We start from the raw sequence: 17,971 nt of genomic DNA on the forward strand, positions 1-17,971 counted from the left end.
CCCACGTGCACACACACAATATGGGTGAGCTATACACACACTATCAGTTCAGTTCAGTCCCTCAGTCATGTCCAACTCTTTGGAACCCTATGGACTGCAGCATGCCAGGCCTCCCTGTCCATCACCAACTCCCTGAGTTTACCCAAACTCATGACCATTGAGTCTGTGGTACCATCCAACCATCTCATCCTCTGTTGTCCCTTTCTCCTCCAGCCTTCAATCTTGCCCAGCATCAGGATTTTTTCAAATGATTTAGCTCTTCACATGAGGTGGCCAAAGTATTGGAGTTTCAGCTTCAACATCAGTCCTTCCAGTGAGCATTCAGGACTGATCTCCTTTAGGATGGACTGGTTGGGTCTCTTTGCAGTTCAAGGGACTCTCAAGAGTCTTCTCCAATGCCACAGTTCAAAAGCATCAAGACTTTGGTGCTCAGCTTTTTTCATAGTCCAACTCCATACTTAGTCCAAATCCATACATGACTACTGGAAAAACCATAGCCTTGATTAGACGGACCTTGGTTGGCAAAGTAATGTTTCTGGCTTTTTAATATGCTGTCTAGATTGGTCATAACTTTCCTGCCAAAGAGTAAGGGTCTTTTAATTTCATGGCTGCAATCACCATCTGTAGTGATTTTGGAGCCCCCAAAAAATAAAGTTAGCCACTGTTTCCACTGTTTCCCCATCTATTTGCCATGAAGTAATGGGACCAGATGCCATGATCTTAGTTTTCTGAGTGTTGAGCTTTAAGCCAACTTTTTCACTCTCCTCTTTCACTTTCATCAAGCGGCTCTTTAGTCCTTCTTCACTTTCTTCCATAAGGGTGGAGTCATCTGCATATCAGAGGTTATTGATATTTCTCCCGGCAATCTTGATACCAGCTTGTGCTTCCTCCAGTCCACCTTTGCTTATGATGTACTCTGCATATAAGTTAAATAAGCAGGGTGACAATATACAGCCTTGACGTACTCCTTTTCCTATTTGGAACCAGTCTGTTGTTCCATGTCCAGTTCTAACTGTTGCTTCCTGACCTGCATACAGGTTTCTCAAGAGGCAGGTCAGGTGGTCTGGTATTCCCATCTCTTTAAGAATTTTCCACAGTTTATTGTGATCCACACAGTTGAAGGCTTTGGCACAGTCAATAAAGCAGGAATAGATGTTTTTCTCGCACTCTCTTGCTTTTTCAATGATGCCACGGATGTTGGCAATTTGAGCTCTGGTTTCTCTGCCTTTTCTAAAACCAGCTTGAACATCTGGAAGTTCACGGTTCACATATTGCTGAAGCCTGGCTTGGAGAATTTTGAGCATTACTTTACTAGCGTGTGAGATGAGTGCAATTGTGTGAGTTTCAGCATTCTTTGGGATTGCCTTTCTTAGGAATTGGGATGAAAACTGACCTTTTCCAGTTCTGTGGCCACTGCTGAGTTTTTCAAATTTGCTGACATATTGAGTGAAGCCCTTTCACAGCATCATCTTTCAGGATCTGAAATAGCTCAACTGGAATTCCATCACCTCCACTAGCTTTGTTTGTAGTGATGCTTCCTAAGGCCCACTTGACTTCACATTCCAGGATGTCTGGCTCTAGGTGAGTGATTGCACCATCATGATTATCTGGGTCATGAAGATATGTTTTGTATAGTTCTGTGTATTCTTGCCACCTCTTCTTAATTTCTTCTGCTTCTGTTACATCCATACCATTTCTGTCCTTTACTGAGCCCATCTTTGCACGAAATATTCCCTTGGTATCTCTAATTTTCTTGAAGAGATCTCTAGTCTTTCCCATTCTATTGTTTTCCTCTATTTCTTTGCATTGATCACTGAGGAAGGCTTTCTTATCTCTCCTTGCTATTCTTTGGAACTCTCCATTCAAATGGGAATATCTTTCCTTTTCTCTTTTGCTTTTTGCTTCTCTTCTTTTCACAGCTATTTGTAAGCCCTCCTCAGACAGTCATTTTGCTTTTGTGCATTTCTTTTTCTTGGGGATGGTCTTGATCCCTGTCTCCTGTACAATGTCACAAACTTCATCCACAGTTCATCAGGCACTTTGTCTATCAGATCTAGTCCCTTAAATCTATTTGTCACCTCCACTGTATAATCATAAGGGGTTTGATTTAGGTCATTCCTGAGTGATCTAGTGGTTTCCCCTACTTTCTTCAGTTTAAGTCTGAATTTGGCAATAAGGGTTAATGATCTGAGCCACAGTCAGCTCCCAGTCTTTTTGCTGACTGTATAGAGCTTCTCCATCTTTGGCTACAAAGAATATAATCAATCTGATTTCAGTGTTGGCCATCTGGTGATGTCCATGTGTAGAGTCTTCTCTTGTGTTGTTGGAACACAATGCAGGACATATATATATATATATATATATATATATAACATATTTATACATCATATGAATATATATTATTTAACTTATATGCAGAGTACATCATGCGAGATGCTGGGCTGGATGAATTACAAGCTGGAATTAAGATTGCCAGTATAAATATCAAGAACCTCAGATATGCAGATGATAGCACTCTAATGGCAGAAAACAAAGAGGAAATAAAGAGCCTCTTCATGCGGGTGAAAGAGAAGAGTGAAAAACCTGACTTAAAACTCAACATTCAAAGCAGTGGCATCCATTCCCGTAACTTCATGGCAAATAGATGGGGAAAAAGTGGAAGCAGTGACAGATTTTCTTTTCTTGGGCTCCAAAATCATTGTGGACAGTGACTACAACCACGAAATTAAAAGACTCTTGCTCCTTGGATAAAAAGCTATGACAAACCTAGATAGTATATTAGAAAGCAGAGATATCACTTTGCCAACAAGTCCGTATAGTTAAAGCTATGATTTGTCCAGTAGTCATATATGGATGTGAGTTGGACCATAAAGAAGGCTGAGTGCTGAAGAATTGATGCTTTTGAACTGTGGTGCTAGGAGAAGACTCTTGAGAGTCCCTTGGACAGCAAGGAGATCAAACCAGTCAATCCTAAAGGAAATCAACCCTGAATATTCATTGGAAGGACTGATGCTGAACCTGAAGCTCTAACACTTAGGCCACCTAAGGTAAAGAGCTGACTCGTTGGAAAAGACCCTAAGGCTGGGAAAGATTGAGAGCAGGAGGAGAAGCAGATGACAGCATTAGATGGTTGCTTGGCTTCACCAATTCAATGGACGTGAGTTTGAGTGAACTCTAGGAGATAGTGAAGGACAGGGAAGCCTGGCATGCTGCAGTTCATAGATCACAAAGAGTTGGATGTGACTTAGCAACTAAACAGCAACAACAATAAATATGTGAATATCCTGTATTGTTCAGACCAACTTGGCTCTTTGTGCCAAAAAAGATCCCAAGTTCAACATCTCAAGGAGAGAGGTGTATTCCTCTCTCACACAATTGTCCCATAGTGAGTGGACCTGGTTAGTGGGACAGCCTTTCTCATGTAATCATTTAGAAACCCAGTATCCTTCTGTCTCATTTTCTCACTCCCTCAGGTGGGATTTCCTTGTCTATGTGGCCAAATCTGGGTCATGGACACATCAAGAGACAGAATTACAGGCAGGCAGTCTGTCTTTGGGGTTGGAGAAGGGAGTGGGAGGGAAGAATGAATTGGCAGAGCATGGAGGATTTTTAGGGCAGTGAAACTACTCTGAATAATATAACAGTGGATGTCATTATACATTTGTCAAAACTCAAGAACTATAGAACACCAGCAATGAACTCCAATGACACCAATGACCTTTAGTTGATAATACTGTATCAATACTGGCACATCAATTAAAACAAATGAACTACATGAACACAAGGCATTAATGATAAGGAACTGGGAATGGGGAGGTTTATAGAAACTCTCTGTAGTTAACACTCCATTTTCCTGTAAACTTAAAACTGTTACCAAAAAACAGTCTATTAGTCTATTAAGACCAGAACAAAACAACTCATTAAGTTTTTTTGGAGACTGTAAAAAAATATCTATTGGCTTCTACAGGAAAAAAAGCCATGACTTTTATGCTATCAAAATCCATGGCTCCTAAGTTTCCCAGTTAAGGACAGTAACATAAACTCTACAATATTTTTTCACTATCTCTGTGGCTATTTTCCAGATTGAATACAGGTAGTGACAACTTCAGGGTTCCCAGGTGGCTCAGTGGTAAAAAAAAAATCTGCTTGCCAATACAGGAGACGCAAGAGATGCCGTTTGATCCCTGGGTCAGGAAGATCCGCTGGAGGGTAACTCAGTCCAGTACTCTTGCCTGGAAAATCCCACGGACAGAGGAGCCTGGCTGGCTACAGTCCGAGGAGTCGGGCACAGCTAAGCATACATACACAGTGGCAACTTTGTTGTTTTTTTCCAGATTTATGAGATTTTTAAATATTTAGTATTTTTATTTTACTCTGCTTAAAATCATTGCGATTTTGTTTGCCTCAAATAGCCCTACCATCATTATCATTTTTTTTCTAAGCTAAGATCTCATTGTGGTTATCTCTAATTTTTTTCTCAGTCACCCAGAAAGCATTTTTAACTTTTCATCCAGTCATGGTTTACAGATATTTATAATATTAGAAATATGATGAGATTTTTTAAAATTTATTACATCAATAAATATTATAACAATAATGTGAATCAAAAACAGGGGAAAAAACCCACAAAACTTTCAGGAAAACTTTCTGCTCATTTTCATTTTTCCATGTTACTTTATATATATCATCTAATAACTGGGTAGGGCTTCCCTAGTGGATCAGTGGTAAAAAATCCTCTTACCAATGCAGGAGCCACGGGTTCAACCCCTGGGTCTGGAAGATTCCCTTGGAGAAAGAAATGGCAACCCACTGCAGTATTCCTGCCAGGGAAATTCCGTGGACAGAGGAGTCGGGTGGGCTACAGTATGTGGGGTCACAAAGAGTTGGACATGAGTTAGCGACTAAACAACAACAACAATCATTGGACAAACACAACAATATCGTGTTTTCTTTACCATAATGCATATGTATTTTTTATACGTATTTTTAATGTTTCTATATAGTCTTGACAATTAAAATTTTAAAGGAAATATTTTGAATTAAAACACCATTTATAATTATTACTAGACATGGTTTGTTTTCAATTTTTTATATTGTAAAGTGTATAGAAAAGTGTTCATGCGAATACATTTTCATTTTTTAAAAAAGCATTACTTTAGGACTTTACTGGTGATCCAGTGGTTAAGAATCTGCCTGCCAATGCAGGGGGCATACTTTCAATCCCTGGTCCGGGAAGATCCCACATGTTGCAGAGCAACCAAGTCTGTGTACCAGGACTCCTGAGCCCGGGACCTAGAGTTTCTGCCATACCATGAAACTGCAACTATGAAAAGCCTGAACACTGCATTGAAAGGTAGCCCCTGCTTGCCACAACTGGAGAAAGCCCCGATTCAGCAATGAAGACCCAGTGTAGCCAAAAATAAACACATAAATAAAATTTTTTTTAAAGATGTTACTTTATAATAACTTTTCAAGAAAAGGGTCACTGATTTTTTTACATTTTTTTTCATATTACAAGCCAGAAATTCATTTATACACAGAACTGTGAGTTACTTTGAGGCAGATTTTTCTTTAATACATTTTGGACTTTGTGCATCTCATTAGAAAATTAGAGAATGCATCACATACTACTGAGATGTATCAATGATTCAAGTGTAAAACCTCAAACCCCAAAAGGGATAAAAATAGACATTAAGGATATGTTTATAATCTTGGAGAGAAGATCTTTTAAAGACTACAGCAGGTAAATAAAACAACTGATAGGTGTGATTAAGTGAAAATTAAAACCTTTTCAGAGCTGAGGGAAAAAAAATGCAAGTTCAGAAAATATATTTGCAACATATATGACATTTCCTAATTTCCTTAGTATAAAGAGTGCTCATAAATCACTAAACAAGGACAAACAGTCCCTTAGTTTTTTGAATGTTGAGTTTCAAGCCAGTTTTTTCACTTTCTTCTTTCACCTTCATCAAGAGGCTCTTTAGTTCTTTTTCACTTTTGGATGGTGTCATCTGCATATCTGAGGTCGTCGATATTTTCCCCAGCAATCGTAATTCCAGCTTGAGGTTCATCCAGCCTGGCATTTCACATGCTGTACTCTGCATAGAGTTAAATAAACAGGGTGACAATAGACAGCCTTGACATATTCCTTTCCCATTTTTTAACCAGTCTGTTGTTCCATGTACAGTTCTGTTGCTTCTTGACCTGCATATAGATTTCTCAAGAGGCAGATAAGTTGGTCTGGTGTTCCCATCTCTTTAAGAATTTTCGAGTTTGTTATGATCCACACAGTCAGAGGCTTTAGCATAGTCAGTGAAGAAGTAGATGCTTTTCTGGAATACTCTTGCTTTTTCTATGATCCAGTGGGTGTTGGCAATTTGATCTCTGGTTCCTCTGCCTCTTCTAAATACAGCTTGCACATTTGGAAGTTCTCAGTTGATGTACTGTTGAAGCCAAGCTTGAAGGATTTTGAGTATTATCTTGCTAGCATGTGAAATGAGTGCAATTGTGTGGTAATTTGAACATTCTTTGTCATTGCCCTTCTCTGACATTGGAATGAAAACTGACCTTTTCCGGTCCTGTGGCCACTGCAAAGTTTTTCAAATTTGCTGGCATATTGAATGCAGCACTTTCACAACATCATCTTGTAGGATTTGAAATAGCTCAACTGGAATTCCATCACCTCCTCTAGCTTTGTTCGTAGTGATGCTTCCTAAGACCCACTTGACTTCACACTTCTGGATGTCCAGCTCTAAGTGAGTGAACACAGCATCGTGGTTATCTGGGTCATGAAGATCTGTTTTGTACAGTTCTTCTGTGTATTCTTGCCACCTCTTCTTAATATCTTCTGCTTCTGTTAGGTCCATACCGTTTCTGTCCTTAATTGTGCCCATCTTTGCATGAAATCTTCCCTTGGTATCTCTAATTTTCTTGAAGAGATCTCTAGTCTTTCCCATTCTGTTGTTTTCCTCTGTTTCTTTGCATTGTTCACTTAACAAGGCTGTCTTATCCCTCCTTGCTGTTCTTTGGAACTTTGCATTCAGATGGATATATCTTTCCTTTTCTTCTTTGCCGTTTCACTTCTCTGCTTTTCTCAGCTATTTGTAAGGCCTTCTCAGACAATCGTTTTGCCTTTTTGCATTTCTTTTTCTTGAAGATGGTTTTGATCACAACCTCCTATTCAATGTTACAAACCTCTGTCTGTAGTTTTTCAGGCACTCTATCAGATCTAATCTCTTGAATCTACATGTCACTTCCACTATGTCATCATAAGGGATTTGATTTAGGTCACACCTGAATGGCTTAGTGGTTTTTCCTACTTTCTTCAATTTAAGTCTGAATTTTGCAATAAGGAACTCATGATGTGAGCCACGGTCATCTCCTGATCTTATTTTTGCTGTCTGTAGAGAGTTTATCCATTTTCAGCTGCAAGGGATATAATCAATCTGATTTTGGTTTTGACCATCTGCTAATGTTCAGCGTAGAGTCATCTCTTGTGTTTTTGGAAGAGGGCATTTGCTATGACCAGTGCGTTACCTTGGCAAAACTCTGTTAGCTTTTTCCCTGCTTCATTTTGTACTCCAAGACCAAACTTGCCTGTTAGTTCAGGTATCTCTTGACTTCCTTCAGTGGGGGTTAGAGCTTCATGAAGTTGGAGGGGGACTCAATTCAGCCCACAGCACTAAGTAAGTGCATACAAGTTCCATAAATTTGCTGTGACTTGTCACCCTTGTCATTAACTTCACACTAGGGCCATCTCCCAATGCCTGCCTCATTGTAAGCATCCTCTCTTCATCATTACCATGAAGAAGTTGTAGTTTTATTACCAGGGAGTTTCTCTTGGGTCCCCTTGATGGAGCTTTAGCAAGACAAATGTCTAGCATATCAAGGAAACAGAATCTTGTGGACTTTAACAATAACCAAGAAGAGGTGGATCCGCTAGGCCTAAACTGAAATTCTTTAGTAGCCTGAATCCTCAGCTAGAGCAAAATCTTCTACAGCAAAACTGCTCTCCTCTATGTGTAGGGGGCTGAATGTTGAATGTCATGAAAAATTCAACAGGTTCAAGTACTGTTCACGAATGCTAATAATTCATTTTACATTCACTGTGCATTAATGATTTATAGGACACTGTCAATAAATTGTCGTGACTTCCATTTATGTTTATGAATTTATAAATATTGTAGATATTGTGATGACTACTGAAAAGAATATTGTCAAATTTCACTGATTACCAATGTTGAAATATGTCAGTGTTGTCTGAAGGGCAAAAAACGGTCCATACTTTATAATTCTCAAAGCTCTTATCTCTAAGTGGACACGTGTATAGAGGTATCAAGTAAAAACAAGACTCCAAATATGAAGGAAATGGTCCCTGTTCTTGTGACAGCTACTTAATAAAGTAATAAAATAAAGGCAAGAGCTAAACAACATATAAAGCTTACCACCAAGAAAGTAAGTCACAGACTGAACTCAGCTCTTTGCTCCAGGCTAGATCTCAGCTGGTAAAGAATCCTCCTGCAAGGCAAGAGACCCAGGTTCAATTCCTGGGTTGGGAAGATCCCCTGGAGAAGGGATAGGCTACCCATCTGAGTATTCCTGGGCTTCCTTGGTGGCTCAGTCAGTAAAGAATCAGCCTGCAATGTTGGAAACCTGGGTTCGCTCCCTGGGTTGGGACGATCCCCTGGAGGAGAGGATGGCAACCCACTCTAGTATTCTCGCCTGGAGAATTCTCCTGGACATAGGAGCCTGGTGGGCTACTGTCTATGGGGTGGCAAAGAGTTGGACACAACTGAGCAAATAAGCACAGCACAGATCTTACAGACACACACAGTATCAGTTTCAAAATCATTTTAAAAGAGACTTATAAAACTACCCTGCCTCAGTCAGAGGTTCCTTAGCTTCCAGGGTCCCAACTCCAGTGGGAAGCTGACCCAAGTTGTGTCTGTTTCAGTCAAAAGCCACAGGCATGATTACAGCCAGACCAGGAGACCCACGGGCCACTCAGATATCTCAACAGAGTCAAGTTAACATTGGTTGTCATGGAAAGAGCCAGTTTTCTTTATGAATGGGCAGCTGCTCCATCACTCTGCCCAAAAGGACACTGCCAGTGTTTGGGGGCCCAGCTGGCTCCCAACAAAGGCACACACTCCCCAAGAAAGGGCTCAAGGGGAGAAGTGACCTAGCCCTCTGTGTCAGGTCAATTGAGCTCTGCTATAGAAAATGCTTCACACAAACCTATTTTCTCTCCTCCCCAGCCCCAGCGTAGTCATGACTTGATTGTTAAAAAGACCGTGAATAACTACAGCTGACTTTTTGCCCTTTGGTGGCTGCCCATAGCGATTTTTCCACAACTTCCAAATTCCTTTCTAAAGGATGCTATGAGGAAATTCTAGAAGACAAACACCCCGTGTAAATGAACCCCAAACAGAGGGGTGTTAGCACAGACCTCAGATCAGCCTTTCGAGTATGCAGAGTTTGTCCATGAGACACCAGCTTCTCACTGGTTGAAAGGATGTTGATTCTTGCTGAGTACTTGTTGCTCACTTCTGCAGAGCTGACGCTGGTTGGATGTCAGCCTTGTGCTGTGATCTTTGTATCTGCAATTCAGAACATTGCCGTGGTGGGGGAGACAGCAATGGAGATTGGAGTTCCTGCCCTCAGTAAATTCATGATCTCTTGACGCACGAGTCAACAAGAAGATGGCGTGTAATAGAAAAGTGACACTGAGCTGATAACCTGGCCAATGTCGCCACAAACTCCAGAGCTAAGCAAACGAAGGATGAATCACATAAATGCGTGACTTTGAAGCTCTGAGCTCAGGACTATGCAGCCACTAAAAAGAATGGAGCAGAGCCGTATGTGCTGGCAGGGAACAAGCCCAGAACACTCTGGACACGGATAAAAGTGGGGAGCAGGACAGTGTGTTTGCTGTGTTCCCATTTGTGCTGAAGGGGTGGGGGATAAGGATGAAGAGGATGCAGATATGACGAGAATAAACACAGAAACATTCCCAAGAAACTGGTAACAGAGAGTTCCTTTAGGGACAAAAACTATAACTAGGAGTTGGGGTGAGGGAGAGGGTGATAGGACATACTTTTCGCTGTATTTGGAGTTTGGTATAGTATGAATGTATTATCTTTTGCTATCTTTTGAATTTAACTTAAAATAATTTCTAAGACTCTTATGAGTACCATTCTTCATTTGGTGTATAGAGAAGAAAGAGTGTGTGTGTGTATTTATTCAATGCAATTCCAATCCAAATCTCAGCATGCTTTTTTCCTAATTCTAAATTGATTCTAAAATTCAAATGGAGATGCAAGGATCCTGGAAGAGCCAAAACAAGTCTGGTAAAGAAGAAACTAACAGTACATGATTTCAAGAAATATTATAAAGCTATACTGTTTAGAACATCATGATATCGGCATAATGGTAGACAAAGTGATCAATGGTACAAAATAGAATAAAGCATGTGCATAAAAGACCCTAGAAGGATATACAAAAAACAAATGACAGTTATTACCTTCTTGCAGGTTGGGAGCTGGTTGGATGAAGAGCAACATGGGGTACTTTTCACTGTATACATATTTAATGTGTGATTCACGTGAATGATTCAAAAAATAAAATTCAAAAGCACTTATGCTACTTCTTAAAGTACAGTTTATGCTAACTTTCCAGAGCAAATTATCAGGAAATATTGCAAATTTTGCATTTTGGTAAGCAAAAAAAAAAATCAAATTGTCCGTCAGATCAGTTTAAACCAAGGTTTGGATCCTGGGGCTATTGGTTTTGCAAAAGACACTAAGTTATTTCTGAGAATGTTAGAAAAGGTTGTGTCTGAGCAACATATTGTTTAATACCATGCTGTGGTCGCATCTGGTCCCAAAGCCAAGAAACTCTTTATCAAGAGAGAGGCTGAGACTTCCCTGGTGTTGCAATGGATGAGACCACCTGCCAATGCAGGGGGTCACAGGTTCAATCCCTGGTCCAGGAAGATTCCACATATCTCAAAGTAGCTAAGTCCATGTGCCACAACTGTTGAGCTCATGTGCCACAACTACTGAAGCCCGAATACCTAGAGCCTATACACTACAATAAGAAAAGCCCCCATCAAAAGAAGCTCACACACCAAAATTAGAGAAAGCCTGGGCATGGCAACAAAGACACAGTGCAGCCAAAAATTTTCAAAAAATAAAAAAAGGAAGAAAGACGCTGAATTTCTGGTTCCCTCTTCCATCTGAGATCTCAGTCAACAAGAAGACTTCTTTATTTTCCTTTCTTTTCATTGAAGTAGAGGTGATTTATAATGGTGCTTTCTTTTTTAAGGCAGTCATATTGAGGTATAACTGGCAGACAGTACACTGTACACAATTAAAGTGTATAACTGACATTGGGATTGGGAATTGCAAAACTCTCAGCACGAAAGACTCCATCCACTTCCCAACACAAAGGGACATGACCAAACTCTAACATGGCCCTAGTGGCCTGCAGCTGTGTCCCTGGGTTGACCCAGCCCCTCTAATTTCCTGCTTGGGAAAACTCAGGCTGCCAGACAAACTTACTATTTGTTCCAGCCGAGACCTGATGAGCCCCTGATCGCCCTTTTCTTAGAGTATTTACTTTAGAAAACTTGCAATTATAAGTCCTTCCTCCCATGCCTTTGAGAAGTATATGTATCTTCTATAACCCAGGAATGTCTTTCTCAAAGGGAGCCCTTCCTTTAAAATGTGACCATCAAGAAGGATAAGGCTCTATCATGCAGTGTTTGTGAGAGAGTAGGAACCAACCTCAATAAGCACCATTAGACACAGATAGCCTAATCACATCTGTCTTTTGAAATAGATACTTAAAATATTTGAATGTTCAAGTTCTAACTTTTCATTAAGATGCATTATAATTACAAGGAATTTACAAGAATTATCTTCCTATTTTTTTAATTTAAAACATTTATCAAAAAAAATTATTTTTTTAATTTTTGGCCACACCACACAGCTTTAGGTAGGCATCTTAGTTCCCTGACCAGGAATCAAACCCATGCTTCCCGCAGTGGAAGCACAGACCACCAGGGAAGTCCTTGTTTTTATTAAGCATCTCCTAGAAGATACATATACCACAAAGCAAAGATTTAGTTCAGTTCAGTTCAGTCGCTCAGTTGTGTCCGGCTCTTTGCCACCCCATGAACCATAGCACGCCAGGCCTCCCTGTCCATCACCAACTCCCGCAGTCCACCCAAACCCATGTCCATTGTGTTGGTGATACCATCCAACCACCTCATCCTCTGTCGTCCCCTTCTCCTCCTGCCCTCAATCTTTCCCAGCATCAGGGTCTTTTCCAATGAGTCAGTTCTTCTCATGAGGTGGCCAAAGTACTGGAGTTTCAGCTTCAACATTAGTCCTTCCAATGAACACCCAGGACTGATCTCCTTTAGGATGGACTGGTTGGATCTCCTCGCAGTCCAAGGGACTCTCAGGAGTCTTCTCCAACACCACAGTTCAAAAGCATCAATTCTTTGGTGCTCAGCTTTCTTTATAGTCCAACTCTCACATCCATACATGACCACTGGAAAAACCATAGCCTTGACTAGATGGACCTTTGTTGGCAAACTAATGTCTCTGCTTTTCAATATGCTGTCTAGGTTGGTCATAACTTTCCTTCCAAGGAGTAAGCATCTTTTAATTTCATGGCCACAATCACCATCTGCAGTGATTTTGGAGCCCAAAAAAATAAAGTCAGCTACTGTTTCCACTGTTTCCCCATCTATTTGCCATGAAGTGGTGGGACTGGATGCCATGATCTTTGTTTTCTGAATGTTGAGCTTTAAGCCAACTTTTTCACTCTCCTCTTTCACTGTCATCAAGAGGCTCTTTAGTTCTTCTTCACTTTCTGCCATAAGGGTGGTATCATCTCCATATCTGAGGTTATTGATATTTCTCCCAAAAAAGTAAAGATTACTAGTTTACTTTCCAAAATCTGTGCTTCCACTTTAATAAGGCAGAATTTTATTTTAGGAAGAAACTCATGAAGGAGAGACTTCATTTTTCATTTTCCATTTTGTCTACAAATTATCTGCTTGTAACAAACACACCCATCATTATTATTACTATAATTGCCTTAGCTTTTAGCATCCTCCTTAATAAACATGTTAGGATAAGAAAATGCTGAGAAAGACAAACCTTTTTCTTGAATGGCATTACCTCTAATCACATCTCTGAATGTCCTCTAGGACTTTTCCATAGTTCGCGCCAGTGTTTGTTTTTTAATTTAATTTAATTTTCACCTGAATGTTTAAAAGACCCTCCTGGCCCTCCCCACCCACTCTTCAACCCCAAGCAACCAATGATGTGCTTTTGCCCATAAATTAGACTGCATTTTCTAGACTCCCTCCACCATCTAATGATTTGGAGTTGAACTACATCACTGTATAAATTTAAGGCTGTCGATGAAAATTAAATTAACTATCAAGTTAAGAGGAAGAAATGGAATTTTATTTGAACTGAACTGAGGATTGTAACCTGGAAAGTAGAGTCTCGGAAAGCCCTGAGAACTGTTCCTCCTGTTAGGTGATGAATGCATTTTCCAGACAAAGGATCACACGTCAAAATGACTTGCTGAGGATGGAGGGAGGCCCCAGAGGGAGGAGCTGTATGTGTACATTTTGCTGATTCACTTCATTGTACAGCAGAGACTAACACAATATTGTAAAGCAATTATATTCCAATAAAAAATGACATTCTGATATTTTATATGAAGTTCACCAAGGATATATAGTCCAGGTAAGCACCTATAAAACAAGCAGCAAGTCACCATGATCCTCCACAGAGCTGGGAAAGAACACTATTCTTTAAGGAATTGAAGAAAGTTAAAAAAAAAAAATGATCTTTACAGTTGAGCAGGCTCTCCCTGGTTAATGTGAAGTACAGATACACCCTGCACATGAGGGAGGGAGGAGGCACAAATGAACACCTGGAGAGAATTTTATATTTAATTTTTATATAATTTTGTCCTGTCTTAAAATCTAAATTTTATTTCATCAAGGTGTACAGTGTAATGGTTTCATTTACATATATTATGAAATGATTAACTCTTTAAGTTTAGTTAACATCATCATTCCACATACATCTATTACAATAAAAAGAGAAATCAAAAAAGAAACAGATTTTTTACTTTGATGAAATGAGAGCTCTTAAGATTTACTTTCTTAAAAGCTTTTCTATATATCACAGAGCAATGTTAACTATAGTCATGCTATATATTACATCCTTGGTAATTATTTATCTTCTAACTGAAAGTTTGTACCTTTTGATCACCTTTCTACAATTCCATTCTAAAAATGTAGACTTTTAAAATACATGTGGGATCATACAATATTTAGTACTCTTTTTGTCTGGTTTTTACTCAGAAAAATTATTTTGAGATTCATCCATATTGCATGTGTCAATAGTTCAATAGTTCGTTCCTTTTTATTGCTGAGTATTATTCTACTAGGTAAATATATTATTCTTTCTTATCCATTTAACCACTGATGGAGGTAGTTTCCCGTTTTGGGCTATTACAAAACAAAGCAACTGTGAACATTTATGTACAATCTTTGTATGGATAAATATTCCCTTCTAGGGGGTTAAATATCTAGGAGTAGAATAGCTAGATCATATTGTAGATTTATGTTTAACTTTTAAAGAAATGGCCAAATTCTTGGTTCTAGTAGTTTTTTGTTTGCTTCTTTTTTCAAACTCCATCTGATTTTCTGATGGAATGCTCTGGTAGATGCACATGTTTAAAAATAAAGACAGTTTTACTTGTTCTTTTCTAGTCTGGATGAAGTTTATTTGTTTTTCTTGTCCAATTGTATACCCCTAGTACAATGTTAAATAAAAGTGGTGAGACATCCCTGTCCTATTCCTGATCTTAGGGGGGAAAATATTCAATCTTTCACCATTTACTGATATCAGGCAGGTTTTTGGCAGATGCCCTGTATTCGACGGAAGTGCCCTTTTACTCTTAATTTGCTGAGACTTTTTATAAGAAATGAATACTGGGTTTTGTCAAATACTTTTTCTCCATCTGTTGAGGTGATCATATGATTTATTTTTGCTTTTTTAGCTAGTACAGTGAAGTATATTAAGAATAACTGACTTTTTTTTTTTAAAGATTTATTTATGTTTCTATTTGGTTGCACTGGGCACTTGCTGCTCGCGGGCTTTCTCTAGTTGCAGCGAGCAGGGGCTACTCTCCGGTTGTGGAGTGTGGATTTCTCAGTGAGACGTCTTCTCTTATTGCAGAGCACGGGCTCTGGAGTCCTCAGATTTCAGTAGTTGCCGCTGAGGACTTAGTTGGCCCACTGCACGTTGGGTATTCCTGGATCAGGGATCAAATCCGTGTCTTCTGCATTGGCAGGCAGATTCTTAACCCTGAACCACCAGGTAAAATCAGTTTTCTTTACCACGGAAAACTGATTTTCAAATGTTAAGAATGACTCTGGATTCCTAGAATAAAGCCCACTTGGTCATGTTGTGTTATCCTTTTAATATATTGTTGGATTCAACTTGTTAAAATATTAGAATTTTTGTGCCTACATTCATGAAGGATACTGATCTGCAGTTTTCTTTTCTTGTATTACCTTGGATGGTGTCAGGATCAGGGTGACGCTGGCCTTGTAGAATGAGTTAGAAAGTATTGCTTATTCTTCCTCTGCAATTTTTGGGGAAGAGTTTGTATAGTATTGTTATTATTTTTCCCTTAAATGCTTTTTAAAAAATTCACCAGTAATGCTACTGGGGCTTGTATCTTAGTCTGTTCAGGCTTCTATAACAAAATGACATAGATTAGGTGGCTTATAACCAACAGAAATTTCTGTCTCATAGTTCTGGAGTCTGGAAGTTCAAGACTGAGTTGTCCTCATGGTCACGTTCAGGTGAGGCACCTCTTCCTGGTGCAGAGTGCTGACTTCTCCTTTTATCCTCACCTGGTGGAAGAAGCAAGGGAGCTTTCTCAGACTACTTTTATAAGGGCACTAATCCCACTCGTGAGGGCTCCACCTCATGATCTAATCACCCCAAAGGCCCCCATCTCTTCATATCATCACCTCAGGGGCTAGGCTTCAACATACAAGTTTTGGAGGGACACAAACATTCAGACCATAGCAGCTTGACGTTTTCTTTATGAGATGGTTTTTAATTACAAATTCAATTTTTTCAATAAATATAGGGTTACTCTGGTTATATAGCTTTTCTTCAGTGAGTCAGGGCTATGTCTAGAGTTGCTATCCCTTAGGAATTTGCCCATTTCACTTAAGTTGTTGAATTTATTGGCATTATTTATATCATTCCCTTGTTATCCTTTTACCATCTGTAGTTGTCACTTGCCAGGGTCCAGCCTTGGCAGGATCCGGGGGTACCCTCAGGATGAATGGCATCGGCGAGAGAGAGAGAGAAGACACGTGAGACCAGCCTTGATAGGGCCAAGTCTGTGTTTTACTTTTTGACAACAGGTTTTATACCCTTTCTCAGAACATTTTCAAGGTACAAGATACTTACTCATGCTTACACAGGATTAGTATTACATCATTTTGTTTTTTAGGAAAAGCAGGATGTTTTTTGCTTTCTAATTCTATAGTAATTCTTAGCACATGATCTTCTGGCCTTGGGGCTATTAACATTTTTTTTTTAAATTTATTTCTTTATTTTTTTCAGTGGGTTTTGTCATACATTGACATGAATCAGCAATAGATTTACACGTATTCCCCATCCCGATCCTCCCTCCCCCCTCCCTCTCCACCCGATTCCTCTGGGTCTTCCCAGTGCACCAGGTTCGAGCACTTGTCTCATGCATCCCACCTGGGCTCATTTTATGCAGGTAAGGTGAATGTAAACCTATTTTCCGTTTCTATGGTGACCTTAACTGAAAGGTAGCAGTCTCATAGGGCAATAGTACAGAGTAGAATTATATCCTTGTTAATACAAAAATTAATCCTTCTGCAAAAGTTGTCAGTTGCATTTATCTAAGAAGTTTACCCCACACTGACTCTGCGACTTTGGTGAAGCAGCTTCTGCCTGGCACTCTTGGCTGACAATTAACAACCATCTCATTGTTACCACACTAGGGATAAGTTCTTTTTTTTTTTTTTCCATTTATTTTTATTAGTTGGAGGCTAATTACTTTACAATATTGTAGTGGGTTTTGTCATACATTGACATGAATCAGCCATGGAGTTACATGTGTTCCCCATCCCGTTCCACCATCCCACCTCCCTCTCCACCCAATCCCTCTGGGTCTTCCCAATGCAGCAGGCCCGAGCACTTGTCTCATGCATCCAGCCTGGGCTGGTGATCTGTTTCACCCTAGATAATATACATGTTTCGACGCTGTTCTCTCGAAATATCCCACCCTCGCCTTCTCCCACAGAGTCCAAAAGTCTGTTCTGTACATCTGTGTCTCTTTTTCTGTTTGGCATATAGGGTCATTATTACCATCTTTCTAAATTCCATATATATGTGTTAGTATGCTGTAATGTTCTTTATCTTTCTGGCTTACTTCACTCTGTATAGGGCTAAGTTCTTATTTCTCTAGATCTTTAACTATATTAACAATGGTTTCTATAACACAACCTTAGCACATTAAAAGCAAAAACACAGCAAGCAAAACACAGCAAGCAAACGTCAACCCAATAACCACCTATAGAATAATTTTTCTTATGTTTTCTAATAGGACTCCTTCACCCCTCAAAAAGGCTCTAAGTCTATTAGGGTTTTTATATAATCAGGTTCTTTACGCTATTTTATGATTAGGATATTATAAGCAATCATGCATATTAGTACCAAGGGCATAAATGCATTTGGCTAACAAACTACCAGCAAAGGGGTTTAAATTAAAACACTCCTTTCACCCTGGATAATCTCATAAAATACCACCACCTGGGAAACTTATTGATTAAAGTTCTAAGTTGATTCTTATTTGGGAAGAGATCTGGGAAGGC

The 17,971-nt window shown here is 39.5% G+C and overlaps 1 long non-coding RNA gene across 1 annotated transcript; it reads right to left on the bottom strand.

The window, feature by feature from the left end:
* Nucleotides 1–340: 340 nt before the first annotated feature.
* LOC122672977 lies at nt 341–16,646 on the bottom strand. Its single transcript, XR_006334554.1, has 3 exons — nt 16,358–16,646; nt 8,464–8,466; nt 341–357 (listed from the first exon to the last, which is right to left on the bottom strand). It is a non-coding gene; the product is annotated as an uncharacterized LOC122672977 (long non-coding RNA).
* Between the last annotated feature and the right edge of the window lie 1,325 nt (nt 16,647–17,971).

The sequence above is a fragment of the Cervus elaphus genome, chromosome 16, assembly GCF_910594005.1.
Source record: "Cervus elaphus chromosome 16, mCerEla1.1, whole genome shotgun sequence".
NCBI lineage: Eukaryota > Metazoa > Chordata > Mammalia > Artiodactyla > Cervidae > Cervus > Cervus elaphus.